Genomic DNA, 14,463 nt, shown 5'->3' with positions numbered 1-14,463 from the left:
TCTCAATGGATCGACTGCTCGACGTATATCACCGTAACGAGCACTTGGCCTAGTCAAGGCAAAACAACTACTCTAGCTCTTCGACCCTTACGAGTAAAGTGCCCTTATAGGCGAACATGAGAACGAGTCGTTCTAGTAGTATTCTGACAACAGGGCATCCTCATGCCATTCAACCAGCTCAGGCAATTCTTTTGCCAACCATTTCGATAGTACTTCACCTGCTTTGATGGCAGAAGTGCGCTGACCCTTTCTACGTTGTAGAAATTACTTGACAGAATTTGGGCAGCACCCCCTTTGTATGACGGAGTAACATGCTACTTTCTTTCTGAGCTTGTTGAGCTCATTCAAAAAATTTAGCAGCACTTCCTCTCTTTGACGGAGAAAGCATGTGTTTCTTTTAAGCTAGGTGAGCATCTTTTCAGAAATTTCAGCAGCATTTCCCAATTTTGACAAAAAAATTGTTATGCTTAACTCAAAGATGGATGTGCATCGTTATCCATACTTCGCATTCATCGAGGTTCATTGGAACCTTAGACCATAGTCAAGTCATGCGAAAGTGACTTAGGTTTTTACGAAAAGGCGGTTTTATGCAAAAGCAAAGCCTTTTCAATAGGGGCTTCATTCGTCAAGCAGAATCTGGATTGAAGAGCGGCAATGAAATCACAATGAAGATTTAGAATTGATCTCCATTTGAACGCTCATTTATGTGCACTATATGTAATATAAGCAGAAGTCAGTGCTTTATAATGCGGTGGCGTAAATGAGTATATATTTAATGTTCGGCGAAGAAAACCAAACTAAATAACTTGCAGAAAGCAAATACACATATATTTGTAGAAAACAGGAGCTTTAGCATCGTTCGACTCGATGGCAATCTTAAATGCATAATTTAAATTGCAGAAAGCAAGAGCCTTGGCATTGTTCGATGCGACGATAATCTAAAATGCATAAAGTAAATTACAGAAAGCAGGATCCTTAGCATTCTTCGATGCGACGGCAATCTTAAACGCATCATTTAAACTGCAGAAAGCATGAGCCTTAGCATCATTTAACGCGACGATAATCTTAAATGCATAAAGTAAATTGCAGAAAGCAAGAGTCTTGGCATCATTCGATGCGATGACAATCTTAAAAGCATAAGCGAATACGTATATATGTAATATACAGAAAGGATGTTGGTTGATCCTTTTGCAATAGTATTTTTAAAAGATATTTTTCAATAAAAGGCTTTGGAAAATCATGAACCAAAAGTATAAAAACCAACTTTTCACGAATGTGGCAAGTACGGGTTGAATCCTCAGGGAATGGGAAAATATTCAAATTAAACCTAAAAATTTCAATTTATTAATATCATAAATGTTTACAACTAAGTCAAACACTATAACTATAATTAAGTTACAGACTAAAAAAATAAAGACTAACTCCTAAAGCAGGTTGCTAAAGTCTTCTCCAGATCGTCAGGGGCATTTTCATCTTTTCACCATATCTGCATTTGCACTTTCAGTATGAATACACCTTTTGACCGGTAATGGACTTATCAACCTAAACAAATAGAAAATAAAAGTCAGTAAATAATTACGATAATTAATTCTAAAAATTGCACTAACACTAATTCTAAAATTAATTACTAAATCTAAATTGCAATTAAGCTAAAAATAAAATAAAATACAATATCTAATTAAACTAACTAATTATATTAATTCTAACTAAGTTAACAATTGTAATTACACTAACTAATATGCATGAAAATAAGAAAAACTATCGACAACCAACTAAATAACAAAATAACTATTTTGCCCTCAATGTAGTGCAAAATTGAATTATGGCAGGTTTTTGAAAAAAGACTGTTTGGAGGAGCAAACGAAGTCCAAATTTGCTAAAATTTCTTTTGTTCTATTTCTGATAGATTCAAGAATCGGTCAGATTTTACATAGTTGATAATTTTACTTGGAAGCTTGGGATATAAGCTTTTCAAATCTGATAAAATCTTGAAAATTGTTTGTCCCAAAATTTAAAAACCCTAAAAACTTATTTTTGAAAAATGCTTAAAAAATAAACTAAATCAACTTTAATTGAGCTGATTTTTTATCTCCTAACAATTAACACACTAATGAAGAGAATAGAATAAAAATTTCATAAAAACTCAAAAAAATGCACATAAAATTATGAGTGCAAAATGCAACAAAATTTGGTTTTGAAATTCAGTGCACAATTCACAAGTAATAATTCAATGCATACACTATTAACTCAAAACACTTGCAAAAACAGACATTTACAGATCTAAGGCTAACTAAATAACAGTAAATAAAGTTAATTATGCTAAGAAAATGAAATCTAACATAACTACCTATGTTAATTGAAAGAACTAACAAGTCAAAGCAACAAATAACTAAAACCCTAAACGAACTACAATGGTAACTTAATTCTAAGTACCTAATTTACAATAAGATACTAACTTAACTCTGATTTTAACTAGTTTAACTTATGCTTAAAGATTAATCTGAGCTAACTAAAGATTTGCCTAATTAGAGTACAAGGGGTCAGATTTGACATGATTTGAAATTAGAGATTCATGCCTCATAATGGACCTACTTGCTAACTACATGAATGAAATAACAAGGCATTAAGATTAAAGATCTAATCAACCTAAATCGTATGCAATGCTGGATATGAAATGAAATGAGAAATAATTCTAAGTCAACCTTTCCTAAAATGATTAATGATATAGGTAATTCACTAATCTATACTAAATGGTTAAATAAAAGGGCATTAAGGTAGGTTTAGGCCACCTAGGATTTCAGTGGGGCCCTAGAATTCTTATTGAGCTATACACTTGCCTAACATAGTCAAAATCGTCAGCCCTAGTGGGCCCACATGGTTCTTGAATGGTTCCCATAAATAAAAGATGCTATCTTTTGAAAATCCAATCACTTTGACACTTGAGGCAAGAGATTTGAAAGTCACTCTACTTACCAAAAAAAATATTACGCAATCTTTTATAGGCTAGGTCTTCAAGGAAGACCCAGACTTTCCAAGAATGAACCTTCACAAAATTGGAAGACTCCACTTAAATGCCAAAATCATCACCTATTAAGCATTGCCACATATACCCTTCATATGCAATTCGAATTCCAAAAATCCTATCAAGCTAAAATAGTATAAACTAATCTATATGCCATCTAAATTACCTAATGCATGGGCACTAATTAACTTGACTAATAAAAATGTGAATGTTAAGTTTGAATTATAAAGAAATTCTAATACATGTATTAATTTAACTAATATTGACTTAATAAAATTTCTAAAACCTAATGACACTAAATCCAGCATTAAGAAACTTTCTAAACCTACTCAGACCTTTTAAAAACACCTAAGACCAAACTGGATCAACAATGGTCGTCGTCCTCTTGAGGGAGACGACAGCCTTTGAAACCCGACTTTTCTACACATACAAAACACGAATTCTAACCAAAATAAAAAAACTAATTTAGAAACGGATTTTTATTTCTACTAAACTATGAACTAGACTCGATCTTAAGACTGTCACACACAATACAAATCTGCTAGACTCAAAGTAAAAGAAAAACAAATCAGAATTTGAATTATGCTAAAATAGCAAAAATCGGCTAGAATTAATCCAGTCGATTTTTACAATTTCAACAAGGCGTGAATCCAAGGCTACCAAATGGATTTAGACTCGATCTTAAATCTGAGATAAACGTGATTTGCAGACATGAGGTTGCTGTAAAAAAATCAGAAACTACATATTGACATGGGTATGACTCGACTAACAAGGGTAGACTCGATCTACTCTAAAAGAGAGGGAAGAACAAGACCAACCTCTAGAGCGATCCAACAAGGGAGGGGGTGAGGTAGAGCACTTGATGGAGCTTGTACAACATGCCCAGTGCGTTCTTCAATGAGCTGCACTTCTCCTTTACATTGATGCACCCACTTAGAAGCCGAATGAAAAAGAGGGTTCGAAGAAGAGAGGAAGAGGGTCATATGGAGAGAGGCACGGCCAACCAAGTTGGTGTAGACAGCGCACCACGAGGCAAAGCTCCCAGGTAGTCTGAACCACCCGCAAAAGAGAGAACACATCACATAAAAAGAATAACGAAAACAAGAATGAAAATAAAGAAGAAGAAGGGAAGACACACGCTCGTAGGGAGGGGCATGTGAGAGAGGGAGAGAGAGAGAAGAGAAAGAGGGAGAGAGAGAGGGGCGGTTTTCCAAGGCATCCAAAAACATGTGACCCCTTTTTCTAATACTATTTATACTCCCTAAATTCTAACTAATTCAAAAGGTTACCTCAAGAAAAGTTAGTTTTATTTTAAATGCCTAAACTGCTTGTTAATTGCACTAAACTACCAAACTGAGTTAGAAAGAGGGGGTTTTCAGAAAACATTTATGAAAAATACTTTAGATCACGTGGGTTTGGGATATTTAGGGTTTAGGTTCAGTCCAAGATCCAAATTAGAGCTTATGGTTCAGAACTGGATCCAGTCTACCTCGAAATCTGATCCCAAACCCTAAAAATGTAATATTTTCCTCATTTTAACTCTGATTTGAGTGAAATTCGAACTGAGACCTCTTTATATCTAATTAAATAAATACATGGGTTCTAAATCTTTAAAACATATGAAAATGCATGAATTTTGTATGAATATAAAGTGCATCTCATGCATCATCAAATACTCCCATTCTTGAATGTTTGTTAGTACCTTAACAAACTAAACTAAACTACCTATGTTATGAAACTAGAAAATAACAAATATGCAAATAAAAATAATTAAAATGCAAATTCTAAATGGCCTAACTCACTTTCGTAGGAATCACGGTTGCATTTGGCTCATGCAACAAGCCCTTTAAACCTCTGGGTTACCCCAGTGGACGAGTAAGGTCTCGTGAGGGTTTGCAGAGATGCTACCCACAGACATCAATATCGTACAGAAAATAAAAATTATTTTTCAAAAATATTATGCAATTAAAAAATTAGTTTAAGAAAATATTTCATGGAATTTACATTCTCATAACATATTTATAATTTTCATACCTCCACAGTAAAAACTTTTTTTCTTTTACTTTTCTAAAATTGTAATTATTTATTAATTTTCCTCAGAAAGTCAAGTATTATCATGTTATTATTTATCATCACTTGTATATTTTCTGCACAGTATTTCATAATTATTCTTAAGCAATGAATTTTTCATTAAGCTCATTCTTTTCTTTTGATTTTCAAATTTCAAATTTTTTCAAATTTTTCAGTTAAGCACTATTTCAAATATTCAATTTCGTGATCCGTGTAGCAAGCTTTGGGTCAGTGACTCCCAGGCCAGACGACCTTAGGGCACCAGATACAGAGTATCCATCAGACTTAATTACTCGAGTCACTAGACCTTCCATTTTAATAGTTTATGTATGGTTTTCTTCTTGTCATGTGTAATGTCTATATCTATTAGGCTTTCTATGAAGTCCATGTAACGAGCTTTCGAATTGGTGGCTCCCAAACCCCATGACTTTAGGGTACCAGTTGTAAAACACCCTTTCGACTCTACTTGCTCGAACCAAATAGGCCATAAATATCGACTAGACAATAAGATGATCTCCTTTGTTATCCTTTTCATCATGAGACGCAAATACTTCAGCTTGTGTCTAAGTTCAGCTACTAGGGATCGCGAAGACATCAACAACTAAACATATATTCAGTTTCTTTTAAGCTTATTTTCTTTATATATTTTTCATTTGCTTAGTTTTTTTCGAAAACATATTGTGCATACTTATACTTTAGTTATTCAAAACAATTCTAACATTCAAATACTATCTTTTCTTTGAATTTTACATAATTAACTACTCTTTTTAGATTAGTTCAGAAAAAAAAATTTACATGGGGCTTAAAAATTTCTAAATTGTCAGATTATGTCAAAAACATTTATATATGCTACAAACTTGTTTCTTAAAGCCTAATTTTATGAGTTTTAGCTACCTGAATAGAAAAAAAATAGTATGCATCTAAACCATCCCCCCATGCTTGAATGACACTGTCCCTAGTGGCATACAAAAATGTAAACATGCAATGCAGATGCACACTAAAAACATAAAATAAATACAAGAGAAATGATATATACAACCTGATATGTGCAGGGCCTCTTGAGTTGATGATTGACTTGACTTCGCAACACCACTATGCATATACGAATGCATAGTTTTCTGCTAATCTGGCCAATGGTCTGCTCCTGAAGTTGTACTCTATGTCCGGTAACCTGGACTCATACACTGAAGCACCAAATGATACACATACCTGCATGACAAAAATAAAATCACAGTAAAAATAAAATCAACATAAGTAAAATCATATTCCTACTATATACATACGGTACATTGTCTCTGCTCAAATCGAAATCCTAAAGTTCCTTGCCCTTGGGATTCATCACAGATTGGCTCGGCATACCACCCTTGTTTCTCCTCGTCAAAGCATCTACTAATTGGCCCATATGTGTTTCAAGCTTAGCTATGGACTGGGTATGGGAGTTAAGCATTTGGTTACACTTCTCCATAGCATTATGACTGAAGGTTTTCACCTCCTGCAATGCTTGAAGTATCTTCTCCTCAAAAGACAACTGTGAAGCTATCTTTTGAGGGGTAACCAAGAGAAATGTAAGAGAGGTCTGGGGGTAATTTGGTCTATGAAATGACTAAGTAAAAGTACTAGGCCTAACCTGGTGAGATAGTGGGGCAAGGACTGGGGCTTGTTGGTTCTTTCAAGAAAAATTAGAGTGGTTTCGCCAACCTAGATTATATAAAGAAGAAAATGGGTCATTCGTGGGATTGGCAAACTCTTGAGCAGCCTAAAGTTGTTCATGAACAAATTTAGAGTACTGAGTTGCCGAAGGGCACCCAGTGACAGAATGTGTCAGACTAGCACAGAGAGCACACACCTGATGGATGAGGGATGGACCCGTGAGAAGTTGATCCAGCTTTTGCGAAAGCATATCCACTTTGCTTTGCAGCGCAGCAGTCAGGCCAATCTCGAGAACACCACCTTTCTTAAGAATGTTGGGTGTGGGTCTCTCGGTACGAGAGCTAGAGGTATGATGTAACAAATTTTCTGCTAACGTATCAAACAATCTCCATGCCTCATCTTCGCTCTTTAACATGAATGTCCCCCTGCATGAATAATTAATCATCTAACGATTCCAATCAGACAATCCATCGTAAAAACTCTGCACCAGTTGTCATCTCGGCACCTGATGGTGGGGACATTTTTTAAGGACTTCAGTCATCCTCTCCCAGATCTTATGAAATTGCTCGTTATCTAGTTCTGAGAAACTAGTAATGGCTCGCCTAAACTGGTTCATCCTACCTATGGGAAAGTATTTCTTCAGGAACTCCTGCTGCATTTGATCCTAGGGCCCTATTTCCATAGAATCTAAGGATTTCAGCTAGTACTTGGCATTGACCTTGGCCTTCAATGAGAACGGAAAAAGGGTCAATCTCAAAGCATCGTCCTCAAAATTTTGAATCTTCACTATAGAACAGATCTTGAGGAACTCGTCAAGGTGCTTATAGGGATCCTCGTGACTAAGGCCGTATAAGCATGGGAGCATCTGAATGACACTGACCTTAATCTCGTAATGGGGCACTCCTACATCAGGTCTCTGAATACAAGATGCATGGATGTACTCTATAGGGATGAAGTATTCCCTCAGAGTGCGGGTAGGAGCTGGAGATGAAGGATCCATGTCACCTATTTCTTTAGGACTTCGAGGAGAATGTAAAATTCTCTCTGGGTCATCGACAAAAGGATGCAAGGGTATTCCTAGAGCTCTTTGCCCCTGCATACACTGATACTAAGACCAGATGTATGAAACAAACCTAAATCTATCTAAACTGAACTAAACAAAATAAAAGCACAAAAACACAAGGTAAATAGCAATCAAATAATCTAAACTATGTCAGAATTATTTAACTATTCTACTAAAATAAAAGAACAAAATCTAATCTAAATCACAAAATTAACAAATACATGAAATCACAAACTATGTTCTCTAAAACTCACCAATCTATTCGCTCCTTGAGGCATGTAATTTGGTGAATCCTAGGAAAACAACACGTGAATCTTATATTTACTAATTATGTTAAAACCTATATTTACTAACAAATCCTACTAACTAGAATAAATAAAAATAACTAACTAAACAAATATTAATAAACTAAAATATTAGAAATAATAGAATATAATCGTCGTTCCCCGGCAGTGGTGCCAAAATTTGGTTGATCTTTTTGCAGTGGTATTTTAAAAAAATATTTTTCAATAAAAGGCTTTAGAAAATCGTCAACAAAAAGTATAAAAACCGACTTTTTATGAATGTGGCAAGTATGGGTCGAATCCTTAAGGAACGAGAGAATATTCAAATTAAAACTAAAAATTTCAAATTATTAATATCATAAATGTTTACAACTAAGTTAAACACTACAACTATAATTAAGTTACAAACTAAAAAAATAAAGATTAACTCCTAAAGTAGGTAGCTAAAGTCTTCTCCAGATCGCCAGGGGTATTTTCATATTTTCACCACATCTGCATTCGCGCTCTCGGTATGAATACACCTTTTGATCTGTAATGGACTTATCAACCTAAAAAAATAGAAAATAAAATTCAGTGAACAATTACGATAATTAATTCTAAAAATTACACTAACACTAATTCTAAAATTAATTACTAAATCTAAATTGCAATTAAGCTAAAAATAAAATAAAATGCAATATTTAATTAAACTAACTAATTATATTAATTCTAACTAAGTTAACTACTATAATTACACTAACTAATATACAAGAAAATAAGAAAAACTATCGATAACCAACTAAATAACAAAATGAATATTTTGCCCTCAATATAGTATAAAATTGAATTATGGCATGTTTTTGAAAACAGACTGTTTGGAAAAGCAAACAAAGTACGAATTTGCTAAAATTTCTTCTGTTCTATTCTTGACAGATTCAAGAATCTATCAAATTTTACAGAGTTGAAAAATTCATTTTGGAGCTCTAGATATAAGCATTTCAAATCTGATAAAATCTTGAAAATCATTTGTCCCAAAATTTAAAAAACCTAAAAACTTATTTTTGAAAAATGCTTAAAAATCAGACCAAATCAACTTCAATTGAGATGATTTTCGGTCTTCTAACAATTAACACACTAATAAAGAGAATAGAATAAAATTTTTAGAAAAACTCAAAAAAAAAATGCATATAAAATTATGAGTGCAAAATGCGGCAAAATCCGGTTTTGAAATTCAGTCCACTATTCACATGTAATATATTAATGCATACACTATTAACTCAAAACACTTGCAAAAACAAACATTTACAGATCTAAGGCTAACTAAATAACAGTAAATAAAGTTAATTATGCCAAGAAAATGAAATCTAACATAACTAACTATGTTAATTGAAAGAACTAACAAGTCAAAGCAACAAAAAACTAAAACCCTAAATGAACTACAATGGTAACTTAATTCTAAGTACCTAATTTACAATAAGATGCTAACTTAACTATGATTTTAACTAGTTTAACTTATGCTTAAAGATTAATCTAATCTAACTAGAGTCAATTTGCCTAATTAGAGTACAAGGGGTCAGGTTTGACATATTTTGAAATTAGAGACTCATACCCCATAATGGACCTACTTGGTAACTACATGAATGAAATAATAAGGCATTAAGATTAAAAATCTAATCAACCTAAACCATATGCAATGCTGTATATGAAATGAAATGAGAAATAATTCTAAGTCAACCATTCCTAAAATGATTAATGATATAGGTAATTCACTAAACTATACTAAATGGTTAAATAAAAGGGCATTAAGGTAGGTTTAGGCCAGCTGGGATTTTGGTGGGGCCCTAGCATTCTTACTGAGCTATACACTTGCCAAACATAGTCAAAATCGTCAGCCCTAGTGGGACCACACGGTTCTTGAAGACCCAGACTTTCCAAGAATGAACGTTCACAAAATTGGAAGACTCCACTTAAATGCCAAAATCGTCACCTATTAAGCATTGCCACATATACCCTTCATATGCAATTCAAATTCCTAAAATCCTATCAAGCTAAAATAGTATAAACTAATCTATATGCCATCTAAATTATCTAATGCATGGGCACTAATTAACTTGACTAATAAAAATTTGAATGTTAAGTTTGAATTATAAAGAAATTCTAATACATATATTAATTTAATTAATATTGACTTAATAAAATTTCTAAAACCTAATGACACTAAATCCAGCATTAAGAAACTTTCTAAACCTACTCAGACCTTTTAAAAACACCTAAGACCAAACTAGATCAACAATGGTTGTCGTCCTCTTGAGGGAGACGACAGCCTTTGAAACCCGACTTTTCAACACATACAAAACACGAATTCTAACTAAAATAAAAAAACTAATTTAGAAATGGATTTTTATTTCTACTAAACTATGAACTAGACTCGATCTTAAGACTGACACACACAATACAAATCTGCTGGACTCAAAGTAAAAAGAAAAGAAAAATAAATTAGAATTTGAATTATGCTAAAATAGCAAAAATCGGCTAGAATTAATCCAGTCAATTTTTACAATTTCAGCAAGGCGTGAATCTAAGGCTACCAAATGGATTTAGACTCGATCTTAAATTTGAGATAAACGTGATTTGCAGACATGAGGTTGCTGTAAAAAAAAATCAGAAACTACATATTGACATGGGTATGACTCGACTAACAAGGGTAGAGTCGATCTACTCTAAAAGAAGGGGAAGAACAAGACCAACCTCTAGGGCGATCCGACAAGAGAGGGGGTGAGGTAGAGCAGTTGATGGAGCTTGTACAACATGCCCAGTGCGTTCTTCAATGAGCTTCACTTCTCCTTTACATTGATGCACCCACTTAGAAGCCGAATGAAAAGAGGGTTCGAAGAAGAGAGGAAGAGGGTCATATGGAGAGAGGCACGGCCAACCAAGTTGGTGTAGACGGCGCACCATGAGGCAAAGCTCCCAGGTAGTTTGAAGCACCCGCAAAAGAGAGAACACATCACATAAAAAGAATAACGAAAACAAGAATGAAAATAAAGAAGAAGAAGGGAAGACACACGCTCGTAGGGAGGGGCATGTGAGAGAGGGAGAGAGAAAGAAGAGAAAGAGGGAGAGAGAGAGGGGCGGTTTTCCAAGGCATCCAAAAACATGTGACCCCTTTTTCTAATACTATTTATACTCCCTAAATTCTAACTAATTCAAAAGGTTACCTCAAGAAAAGTTAGTTTTATTTTAAATGCCTAAACTGCTTGTTAATTGCACTAAACTACCAAACTAAGTTAGAAAGAGGGGGTTTTCGGAAAACATTTATGAAAAACACTTTAGATCACGTGGATTTAGGATATTTAGGGTTTAGGTTTAGTTCAAGATCCAAATTAGAGCTTATGGGTCAGAACTGGGTCCAGTCTACCTCGAAATCTGATCCCAAACCCTAAAAATGTAATATTTTCCTCATTTTAACTCTGATTCGAGTAAAATTCAAATCAAGACCTCTTTATGTCTAATTACATCAAAACATGGATTCTAAACCTTTAAAATACATGAAAATGCATGAATTTTGTATAAACATGATGTATATTTCATGCATCATCACATGTGTGTTGACATCGTTTGATGCGACAGCAATCTCAAATACATATATACTGCCTTAAGCATGAGCTTTTATCATAAATATCCAACGATAGTCGCAAGAAGATGTGTGTGAACACCAAAGTATCCTAGATGGCGTAAACCAAGGACTAGGGTCAGATACTACTTTAGAACATATATGATATATATCATAACACAAATCATCAAATACTTGTGAGAGTAATCGATGAATCAAACTTACTCTCTGATCGGTGAAGAACGGCTTCAGAACGCTTTGTCCGCTTCGAACTGGGTTTGAACCTTCCTTCGAGACGTCAAACTAGATTAGATGAGTTCATCTTAGTTGAGAAAAAGGAAGAGTAGGTTAAGCTGCTAAACTCAAGTGGTTTAGACAAAACTATGTTCGATCCAAGTCAACTAGGTCAGGTGGGTTCAAACTTAGCACAAGTAGGCTAGGTCTAGGTTAGGTAAACCAAACCTGGGTTCGGACCAAAAGGGACTTTGACTTTGACTAGACCCATATGGACTCAAGCCAAGTCAAGTGGGTTTAGACTAAGCTAGGCAGGCTTAGACCAGGTCAAGCAGGCTCAAAAGGACTAAGCTAGGTAGGGAAAGTTTTAGAGAGAGGAGTTCACAATCTTTTAGGGGGGAGGGTTCTCTCCTATTTATAGGCCAAGGAAGCAAAAGCTTCCTTGGCTTTCTAAATGATAAGCCTTATCCTTTTAAAGGATAAGGCTTTCCACATTTATAAAAGTACTCATTGGCTTTAAAATTAATTTCAAAAGGTTCCTTTGGTGTGGGGCTGTAACGCCCCAAATATTTTACTCAAAAATTTTGTAATAATTTTTTTTTCTAAATAACAATAGAAATGTTTTTATCAAATCCTTAGTCAATTTATTTGGGCAGGTTACAAGTAATAGTACAGAAGCAATAACAATAACCTCTTGTATTGAAATATTACAAGTCACAAATTACATTTAAAGGATTTATTACAAGTCAGGGTTCCTCAGGACATCCGCAGAAGATATGATCACATGGCACTGTCCACAGCGACAACGACAATTGCTCACCTTTCTCTATTTTTTGAAAATATTATTTCAGAAGGGGTCAGACTACCCCGTCTGAGTAAGAAGCATGATATCCATATGAATGTGCTCAGTGTCATGTGTACAAGTATATGTGCTACACTTGTATATAAGCAGTAACAAACTTTTGAACCAATGTGGATGTACAATTCACTTAATTAAAGCATTTCATGTAAAATTTGCATAAAGTATAGACATCAATGTACAACACATCATATTTTATGACTCACATTTAAGCTATCATATTTTTCATGTAAAGGAAAATTGATCTGGGTTAAGCACCACATGAATCACACTTAGGTTATCACTATTTGCATGTAAAGGAAACCAGATATGAGTTAAGCATCACATGAATGAATCATAAACATGTTCTAACAATTGCAACATCAAGCAATATGCAACTTACCTGAAGATTTTTCAGAAATGTTCTAACTTTATGTTTTCTCTTGTTAATTACCCTATGGGTACGCACAGACATTCGACATTGTAGCGGACCGAGACCACACATAGGTTTATTATTTTATAACCCATATGACTGACCGTACGGAGGTCCAAAGGAGACGGTTCACGACCAAGAGAGTACTCTCCAATGGCTAGAACTAGAATTAAGATGCATCTTGTAACTTTTGCAGAAGACTTGGATCTACCACCTAGGACGTATTGGTAGTCTTGGCTACCTAACTCCGAGGATTGGGGACCGGGTAAGACGCCTCGCTCTCACAAAACAAAATTGTTTCACGGAGCTTGTACCATCTACCCTCTCCAAGGTAGACCATGGGTCCGGTAACATACACCATCTTTCATATGTACCCAAAGCTCTGAAAACCCAGTAACATATACCGTTGTCAGGTATACCCACTATCCCGGGAAACCGGTAACATATATTGTCTTTCAGGTATTCCCAGAATCCCACATTTAGGTTATGTGTGCATATTTTTTATTCTTGTTTATTTTTATGTGCAAGTCATTGCACCACAGAGGATTTTTAAAATCCCAACCCACACTTGGGGTGATCTCAGTGTATGCAAATTACCCACTGAATGCCCCATAGGCATCAACCATAATTTCTCAGAATTTTGGCTCAGCTCTGAGTCGAGTACTTATACTTACAACATTTTAAAGTTTCATTTTTTAGCTCGGATGTACGTTTCGTATCCCACTGACCATGCACTCATATGGCATGTCTCAAGTACAACTTTTCATAAGTACTTGTATGACACTACAATGGTCTCTCAAGACCGCAAGCTCGGTTTTGAGCTTTCACGTGATCATGGCATGGCAGTTGTCCTTCGTTAGGCAAATTTTTGCAGAACAAGCATATATCAACCGACACAAAACATGTCAAAACATTTGCATGCAATCACAATTCAATATATATGCGAATCAATTTGCATCATAAGTGTCCCTATGGCACCACAAGGGTTCTGCATGCTCAGTTTCAATCTTATACTATCATGCCTCTGTAGTTTTTCTCAATTATGCAATTATAACAAAATATGCATAGAGAAAACATGTGATTCATCCATTGAACATTGGTCGCAACATATATGTATGTCAACCACACACACAAAACCATGTGCAACATGATTACGTCATTGATATCTCATTTATTTGCCATATTCACATACATTCTTTTCATAGGAACATAATCAAAATTTCATTGCAATGTTTTATGCTATAACCAATGTATGTTCACATTTGTGAGTTTTCGAC

The sequence above is a fragment of the Nuphar pumila genome, chromosome 1 (genome assembly GCF_984573655.1).
Source record: "Nuphar pumila chromosome 1, dmNupPumi1.hap1.1, whole genome shotgun sequence".
NCBI lineage: Eukaryota > Viridiplantae > Streptophyta > Magnoliopsida > Nymphaeales > Nymphaeaceae > Nuphar > Nuphar pumila.
The sequence above is the reverse complement of the archived record's forward strand: the minus strand, read 5'-3'. Positions refer to the sequence as shown.